Genomic DNA, 8,884 nt, shown 5'->3' with positions numbered 1-8,884 from the left:
AAAAGAATAGCCACAACATTCTTTCAGAGTGGAAAACACAAGGCGAACTAAGAGAAAAATAATCCACCCTCCACCTAAGGCAGCCTTAGCCATTCTGTGACCGGGATTAGAATATGAGACACAAGCCAGCCACCAGCCAGAAGGCTTAATGATTAACCCCCATCACTTGGGTTAATACTTTGATAGAAGCAGCCCATCTCCTGTCAGTTATTTACGAAAATCTGTGTGGAAAACAGGTTTGTTGTCCTTTACAAACTACCTTGAAAGAATGTTTCTCTGCTGTCTCCAAGGTGGAGGCCTCCCCCACCCCTCTCGTTTGTCCGGGAGAGCTCAGCTCAGGGTGGGGAGTACCCAGTCCTCTCTGGTGGTTTTCTTTGGCATGAGCTTTCCGCCTTTTCACCTTTCCGGGCCCGAAGTATCTGGCTCACAGATAAGCTGGCTTAGTTAGGGCGTCCAGTGTCACTCCTTGCTATCTCTGGCGACCAAAGGCCTTACCTGGCTGCCTCCCCGGGTAAACATCCCAGGAGCTTCCAACTGGAAGGGAGTGGTGTTGGTCAGCCCTGAGGAGTGGCAGTTGTGTAAAATCACAGTTAGCGATATGGAGCAGTACTGCCCAATGGGACATTCTGCGGTGATGGGAATGGCCTGTAGCTGCACTGCGCAGTGTGGTGACCAGTAGACGTAGGTGGCTGTCGAGCCCTTGAAATGGGGGTAGTGCTGCTGTGAAGCTGGATTTTTGATTAATTTAAGTAGCCACACGAGGCTAGTGAGTACATGGGTCAGTGTCGCTACGGAACAGTCATTAAGAGCTGCTGCCATGAACTAGGTTTGCTGGATTCGTTCTCTCATCCTCGAAACAGCACCTCGCGGCTGCTGGTGTTATAACTGTCATACATAGGAGGAAATCCAGGATCCAGTGTTTAAGGCACTGGGGCAATGCGGGGAGTGGAAGAGGTGTCACTTGACTCCTGTCTCCATCACACTGACCCACACCGTGTCTCGGGTCATCTCCGGTAAAAACTGAAACTGCCACGACACCTCAGAGCTGCTCTGGCGTGGCGATGCTGAGTGGAAAAGGACCTTTTCCCTAGCGGGCATTCTGCAGGGGCTGGTATGGGTCCCCCAGTGGTCCACGTCAGGGCTCTGCTCTCCGCGGTGCTGCCTCTTCACGATTCAGTCCCCAGATCCCATCTCGCTGCCTGAAAACCACGAATGGAAAAGTTAGGTTGGGGGCCCCTGATGTTAAATAGGAAATTTGGATTTTTAAAGCAACAATGAGAAGAACGTCAACAGTGACACTTCCGCAACACTTTGAGAGTCATGTCATCTACCCCTCCGGGTTAGGGTGATGTTGTATCATGGGTGACCCACTTCTGTTCGCTAACTGCACCTGAGGAAACTTGTCCTCCCCTTCATCTTGGCTGCAAGGGTACAAAGTCAGGAAAAGCTGTATTGGAGGGAGAGGCAGCCAGGAGTCAGCCCAGTCAGCCTAGAAATCTCACTGTTAGGTGAAGTGGACCTTCCCAGGAGGAAGAGCGCACATAACTAACCCCAGCAGACGGTCAGACTAGGTGAAGTCATCTTGGGAAATGTTCGACGAGACAAAGTCATCGTGGGAAGGAAAAGCCAACAGATGGAGACTGTATCAAAGCTGATTATTGGCACTGGGGAACAAGGCCACGTTAGAGACATTGAAATCCGTTTCAGCTTTCCCTTAGACTTTGTAAAACTATCAAATGCGGTATTTTTTTTAACTGCACTGAAATGAAAAGAGCTTTAAAAAAAAGTTCCTAGAAAAGTTCCCCAGGGAAAAGTTTTTTAAAAAGTATCTCTTTGCTTTTACTTAATCAGCTGCGACTAGGACTAAAGACAGTAAAATGCTGAATTGTAGTGGAAGCCATTCGTTTGAAAAGAAAATCTCTTCCCTTTTGAATTATGATTGCTCAATGTTTGTTGTCTCAATTTAAAAAATAGAAGTTCCATACAGAAAATACAGACAAGCAAAAAGAGAAAAGTACAAAATAGCCATAATTCCGCCTGCACGGAGAAACAACGTTAACATATTTTAATAGTTGAAACACACCCTCTTTAGCCTTGGATCTTCTCGTGTGTTCTTGTGTGATGTTGCTGTTGTTTTGTCTCAGTGCAGCAGCACTGTCAGAACAGGGTGACGTAATAGGAATAATGTGGACCTTGTCTTCTTCCTCACACTATTGGGAATGCCGCTTTTCTACAGAGTCTGGTCACTTTAAATTCTTTTTACCAATAACTGATGTTGAATTTTATGAACTGCCTTTTCAGCATGTCTCAATATGATACTAGAGTTTTTACCGTTTGGCACAATATATTAATGAATTTCTCTACATCGATCCTTTAAACTCAGTCTGATGATTTCTTAACATGCTTCTGGAATTAACTGCTCTTTCCCCTTAGGTTTCTAAACCTATTTTCATAGAAAATATCATGTAGGTTCCTTTTCAAGTGCTGATTCTTGAAGTTGATTTTCTCTTGCTTGTATTACCATCTTGAAAATGGTATAGAAGGATTTCTAACGCTGTCTATGTTTACAAATACTTTAAAATGCAGAAGAAATTAAAAATGCAGAGTTGAATCTGAACCATACATGTTTCAGGGGAGAGCACTTTCAAAACTTTAATTTCCTATATTGTCATTTATTGCGGGTTTCATATTTCTTTCTGAGTCCATTTTGGCTATTTATAATTTCCAAGAAAATCATTCATCTCATTAAGATTTTCCAGTATTCTCATGGACTTTATACACTATTTCTCATAAACTGTCTACATGCATTGCTTACATCCTCTTTGTATTTTCTAGTGTGTATGTTTTTTTGTATGTTTTTTTTTCTCATTTTCCATGATCTTGCCAGAGGTTTATCTACTTTTGTTGTTTTTTTTTAATTAAAAAAAAAAAGCTCTTGGGTTTAATTTTCAATTCTTTTCTTTCTGCTTTGTAATTTGTCAATCTTATTTACATTTATTAAGTCCTTACTTCTGTTGTCCTTACAGTGCTTTTCTTGTTCTTTTTAAAACTCTTGAGCTGGCTAATAGGCTTATTTATTTTTAATCTTTTTCAGCTAATAATCCAAATTTCTGTGGATATGAATTTTCCTTGGAGTACTGTTCTGGCACATAGGAAGTATAGATGTACAGTCATCTCATTCTTTTCTAAATAGTTTATAATTAGTTTTACTTTTTCTATATTTCAGTATTTGCTTAGAAAGCTATCTGACACTCACAAAAGAAACAGCAGCCTCAAATGGAATAATTAAAAATACCAACTTTCAGAGGCTCTGTCAAGTGAATAGAAAATGTATAAAGTAAGACATTGACTTAAAATGAAGTCTCTTTCAAGGTATGGATCACTTCAAACATGCTAAAAATGATTTCATAAAGGGCTTAACAGCTCAATAAATAGGTGGAACACAGAACTAGATATGATTGTTCTTGCCTCTTCATATACTGTCTTTACCTTTTTATACTCTTCAAAATATTACGCAAACTTAGTCTTCGCACAATTTTAAGTATTAAACCTCCAGAGAATTCATATCAAACTTGCTTCATACGATGCTCATTTCAGCAATTCCACATAGAGGATCCTAATAACTTATTAGTAATGGTGGTAATGGTTGACAAATAAAGCAGTTTCAATCATTCTGAATGTTACTATTGATTTCCAATGTTAAAAGTTTAGAGAACGTAAGTAAAAGTTGAGATTACTGTCGCCATGAGCAATAATAAAAGGCAGCTACTCTCCTGAGGCAGGAGAAAGAAACTGATTTCTCCATGTTTTCTCGTGCTTCACAACACCATTGAAAAGCAGTTTCTTGGCACATAACTATTGACCTACTGCTCTGGAGGGTAAATTAAATATGAGATCACATGAAAAGAAAACATGTGGGTCTTTTTTTTATTATTATCCATATGAGACTCTTTTTAAAGTTCATTAGGGCTATAAAAGCATGTGGGCACATGTATGCTCCATTTACCTCCAATATAACAAGAGGTAGGGAGAACCAATGTTGATTTTAAATTTTGACCCTGATTACTGTTTCATTGTTACAAACAGGTATTTCATAAACCTAAAACACCTAAAACTAGTAAAATGGGAAACCATTTCAAAGGTAACTTTACATTTTTATTGGGTTTGGGGAAATGTATCTAGCTGCAACACATCAAAAGAAATCAAACCTTTAATAGCTGAACATGTAAATTTTTATAAGATAAAAACCTTATACTTTTTAAACAGCTCCACTCATTTTCTAGAAGTTGTAGAATTTTGAATGTCATCCTTCATCATTTAATATACTGTAAAATCAACAATGTCAAGATATTTATACTTGTTAGTCTAATACTTTTCCAGATAATTATGGAAAAATGATTTTACTCTCTGTAAACTGTCAGTAGTAAAATACATGGGAAGATAAAGTACTTTTTGTCTATCGTGAAAAATACTATATTTTAACTCAGTGGTTCTCAATGAGGGGTGGGGTAGGTTTTTCCTCCAGAAGACATTTTAGCAATGTCTGGAGACATTTTTTTTGTTGTCACAACTGGGGGAGGGGTGCTACTGGCATCTAGTGGGTAGACACTAGCGGTGCTGCTGAATATCCTACCAACTTTAGAAACATCATTTAGGCCTTTATCTGGTACCTTTTCTCTCTTGTATTTGGGTTAATGGAAATAACCCACAAAAGGAAGGGTAGGAGATAAAAGGGAACCAAATGCGTGTTTGTGTGTATGTAAAATCAAGCATAAGATTTTAATGCCATTTGTTCCATATTCTGAAATTACTGAAATAAACTCATTTATCTTTTAATTAAAATGCCTAATGATAAAGAATAATTGCCTGGTTGCTGGAATAAGTCCAACAGCCCTTGATTAATAAGTACAGGCACATCAAAAACTGTCACTGAATGACATTTCTACCTTCTATTGACCTTCTTCTCTTTGTCATTTACACTGAAGGCATTTCCACATTGAAATCTTCATTAGCACGCCAGTGCCTATGTCACAGATTCCAAACTCTCTGACCTGTAAGATCTGAACCTAATTTGGGCTTTTCAGATGTATGTACACTAATACTGCCTCCCCATCCTCCTCTGAGCCATTCTGCCAGCTAGTCTCTGCAAGTGGGCCATGTCCTACCTCTGTTCTTTGTGTGTTTGTTTTCACACTATTTCCTTAACTGCAATACTGTGAGCTTTCTCTCTTTTTCCTCTTTAATTGCCCCTGCCCCCACACTACGGATGTTGCCGTCTCCCCTTAAGTACTGGATCTCTGAAGGCGGGGCGTCTCCTCCCACACGCTCTCAGTGTGCACCTGGGGCCTGGCGCACCCAGGGTATGGTCCGTGGCTCCACCTAGGAGGTCACGAACCCAGGACCTTCTGCATGTAAAGCAGACGTGCTAACCACTACGCTATGGAGCCACCCTCTTTTCTTCTTCTTTTTTTCTTTTTTTACCTTTAAACATCTTAGCCATTGTTACAGGTCTAGCTCAACTATCATCTCCTTTGAGAAATCTCTTCTTTTGCTTTTTTAATAGATTTTAATTTATTGTAGACTTGTACAATCTACTAACTTTTAATTCTCTCCTTCTCCTGTGTTCTCATAGCACTGTGTTCACATTGATACATGCACCTATTGCTAACATGATTTACTTTTGTGTCCTACACATTTTAAGTTCCTGGAGGGCAGGGACTATATTTGGTTCAACTCAGCATTTCTCGTGGCTCGTGAATATTTGATAATTTAATAAAAATGGATTGACTTATATGAATTATAAACTGACATTCTAAGAAGATTGAGACTGTGGAAATGAAGCATTATGAGGTACACTGCAATTTTTTTACATTCCTAGACGGAGTAAAACAACTAGTATCTTTGATAAACAAGGAATCTGGGGCTTTGACATATTTTGTCTCCACTCCCATACCTTATGGCTCGTTTAAGATGAAAAAAAAAATTCTGAAGCTACAGTATTCAGAAGGCTCATCAAATTTTGTAGGTTAATCAAAAGCCATAACCATTGTGACCTTCGTCTCTTTTTTCACACGGTAGCATTTTTCTAGTTCAGAGAAAGTTAATCACTACTGTTTGGAAATAAAGATTAATTCAGACAAACTGAGTGAATGTAATCCTGCCAACCTAATATTTTTCAGGCAGGAATTTAAAGAACAGTTTCTTAAATGGAATGCACGTTTGTTCATCTCCATGTCTCATCTTGTGCATGAAGACCAAGACATTAAAATGAATCCCATGCAGGAAAAGCAAGACTTCATTGACATTTCTTCCCAGATTTTAAATTCTTTACAATGTTGTCTGACTGTTATATAAAGAGTTTTCTCATAGTTTTGGCAAGTCATGACTTTTTTCTAGGCTAAAATTATTGCAGCCATGCTCTATGGAGTAGGATTTTCCATCTTTAATCTTCTATTTGGCTGCCCGTTAGTGTCACCCAGTCACATTTAGCCTTGCCTATAGGTACTTCCTTTGCCGATCCCTATAAAGAGGTGGAGGGGCCATTGAGTTGTATATCTTTTAGGTTAGACACTTTCATTTTCATAACAGAATCTTAAACTAACCTCACTCTGGTTGACATACAAAGTATATGAATTACTCAACATGTCAAAGTTTCTGCCCTTAAGTTTGTGCCAGCAACAATGACCTTGATCCTTCTGTTGTATGAAAATCATCAAAAGCTTGTAGTAAAAAATGTTTAAAAGACACACATGCAAGACCTCTATTACTACAAGTCAGAGATGCCAGATAGGTTGTCGCAGCCACTCATCCATCCGCACCCGCTATAGGTATTATTACTCTACTACAGGACTCTTTCACAAAACTTCTAGTTATTCAGTCAGTTGACATGTGAGTTGAAACTTACTTGCCATCATGGGGATCTAAATGCTGCCGTAAATAAAGCCATACCATTGAGGGCCTGTGATCTCAAATGACCAGGCAAGTCTGGGCGGTTCATAGAATTGATTTAATGCTCCGTGCTTTGTGACTGTGACAACGGTTTACATTGAGGGAATCTATTTGAAACTTCTTATGACTTTGTTTCCTACTTTGGTCACATTATCATCATGATGAGGAATCAGGATTTCCCTTGGGACTAAAAGTCAAGAAAAACTGTAGGAGGGACCTGCAGGGCGTTACGCTAAGTGAAAAAAAATCAGAGAAAGACAAATACCACATGATGTCACTTATATGTGAAATCTTAAAAAACTGACAAAAACAAAAAAAAAACTAAACTCATAGATACAGACAGAGAGCAGCTTGGCGACTGCTAGAGGCAAGTGGTTGAGGGATGGGGGGAGTGGTGGTGGTGAAGTAAGTCAAAAGGTACAAACTTCCAGTTGTACAATAAATGTCATGGGGATGTAATAATGGACAGCGTAACTATATTTAATAATACTGTATTTTATATTTGCAAGTTGTTGAGAGTAAATCTTAAAAGTTCTCATCACAAGGAAAAAACTATGTGTAGTGATGTATGTTAACTAGACTTATTGCAGTGATCATTTTGACAGATATACAAATATTGAATCATTATACTGTACACCTGAAACTGTTACATGTCATTCGTACCCCAATTAAAAAAAAAAAAAAAAAGGCCAGCACTTACCAAGTCCTTTTCCACATATTAACTAATCCTTGTACCACACCTTCTTTAACTTTCTCATCAATTCTGGCCCCTTCCAAACCCAAGTAGGGGGAACTTCAGGCTGTAGGCAACTTGGGGTTTGTCTTATTCATCACCGGAACATAGTACTGCATAAATACTATTTAAATGAATAACTGAATGGTTAATGGAGAGTGCCTAAGAAAAGTCATTTGAAGGACAAATCAGGAAGTAGAAGAGTGTGCTTACTACCTACCACTTACGGTCTGCTGAGGGACTGCTAGGAACACAGTTCTCGAAAGTACCCAGTTATGTTTTCTATAGGATTCTGCTCACAGTTGTGCTGTCTGGAGGTGGGAGAAATACAAAAAAAGGCAGTTTTTAGACGAGGACTTAGGATCCGCAGGCTTGTTCCATTTATAAATGCTACCGACATCCAGCTCTGAGACCAGGAAAGTCTATTCTGGAAACTTGTGGGCCCCGCCAGCTCTTCCGCAGCTTCCCAAGGACAGGCTCCGCCAGCGGAGGGAGAGCAGGAGGCGTGGACCTGGCCAGAGTGGAACCAAAAGTGGGTGGCGTGGGAACCCCAGGGAGCAGCCAACACGGAGTGCAGGAAAATGCGCAGGCGCGGAGTAAGCGTGGCCAATGGGTCTTGCCCTGTGGCAGCGGCAGAGCGTCAGAATTGATCAGAACAAACGGGCGTGGAATTCAGGAAGGAAAGAATGTGACGCGGCCTGAGGGGCGGGGCCTGGAACCGTGAGAAGGAGCGCAGGGGATGGCAATGTCCGGAGAGGCGTGGCCGAGGTGTAGCCCAGAGCCGTGATCTGACAAAGTGGGACTTAGTCGGCGCGTGGCCGCTTATAAGGGCTTGACAAAGTTGGTAGAAATTGCGGGAGTGGCGCGCTCAGGCAGAGGAATTACCAGAGTTAAAAGCAAGGACGTGGGCACGAAGGAGAGACGTGGATTCAGAGGAACGAGGGTGGCCCGGGGAAATAACAGGGAAGCGAAAGGACTCACGGCAGTGGACACCGATGGAGAGGCGGAGCCACGGAGTAGCGTACGGACGCAAAAGACGTAACAGGAGGGGGCGTGGTCGTAGTCCACATACGTACTGTGAACGTGTGGGCGCTGCCCGTGCGTGGGGCGTGGCTTTGCCGCTCTGAGGGACGCCCAGAAGACGGTCTAGCCGGAAAATGGGTTGGGCCCAGGCTTCGGAGGGCAGGGGCGGGACCAAGCTAG

At 41.0% G+C, this 8,884-nt stretch overlaps 1 long non-coding RNA gene across 1 annotated transcript; it reads right to left on the bottom strand.

The window, feature by feature from the left end:
* Nucleotides 1-6: 6 nt before the first annotated feature.
* Nucleotides 7-8,784, bottom strand: LOC120611071 (uncharacterized). Its single transcript, XR_005655072.1, has 3 exons — nucleotides 8,663-8,784; nucleotides 7,902-7,992; nucleotides 7-1,199 (listed from the first exon to the last, which is right to left on the bottom strand). It is a non-coding gene; the product is annotated as an uncharacterized LOC120611071 (long non-coding RNA).
* Between the last annotated feature and the right edge of the window lie 100 nt (nucleotides 8,785-8,884).

The sequence above is a fragment of the Pteropus medius genome, unplaced genomic scaffold (assembly GCF_902729225.1).
Source record: "Pteropus medius unplaced genomic scaffold, Ma_sr-lr_union100, whole genome shotgun sequence".
Taxonomy (NCBI): domain Eukaryota; kingdom Metazoa; phylum Chordata; class Mammalia; order Chiroptera; family Pteropodidae; genus Pteropus; species Pteropus medius.
This window is presented reverse-complemented; position numbering and strand designations above follow the sequence as displayed.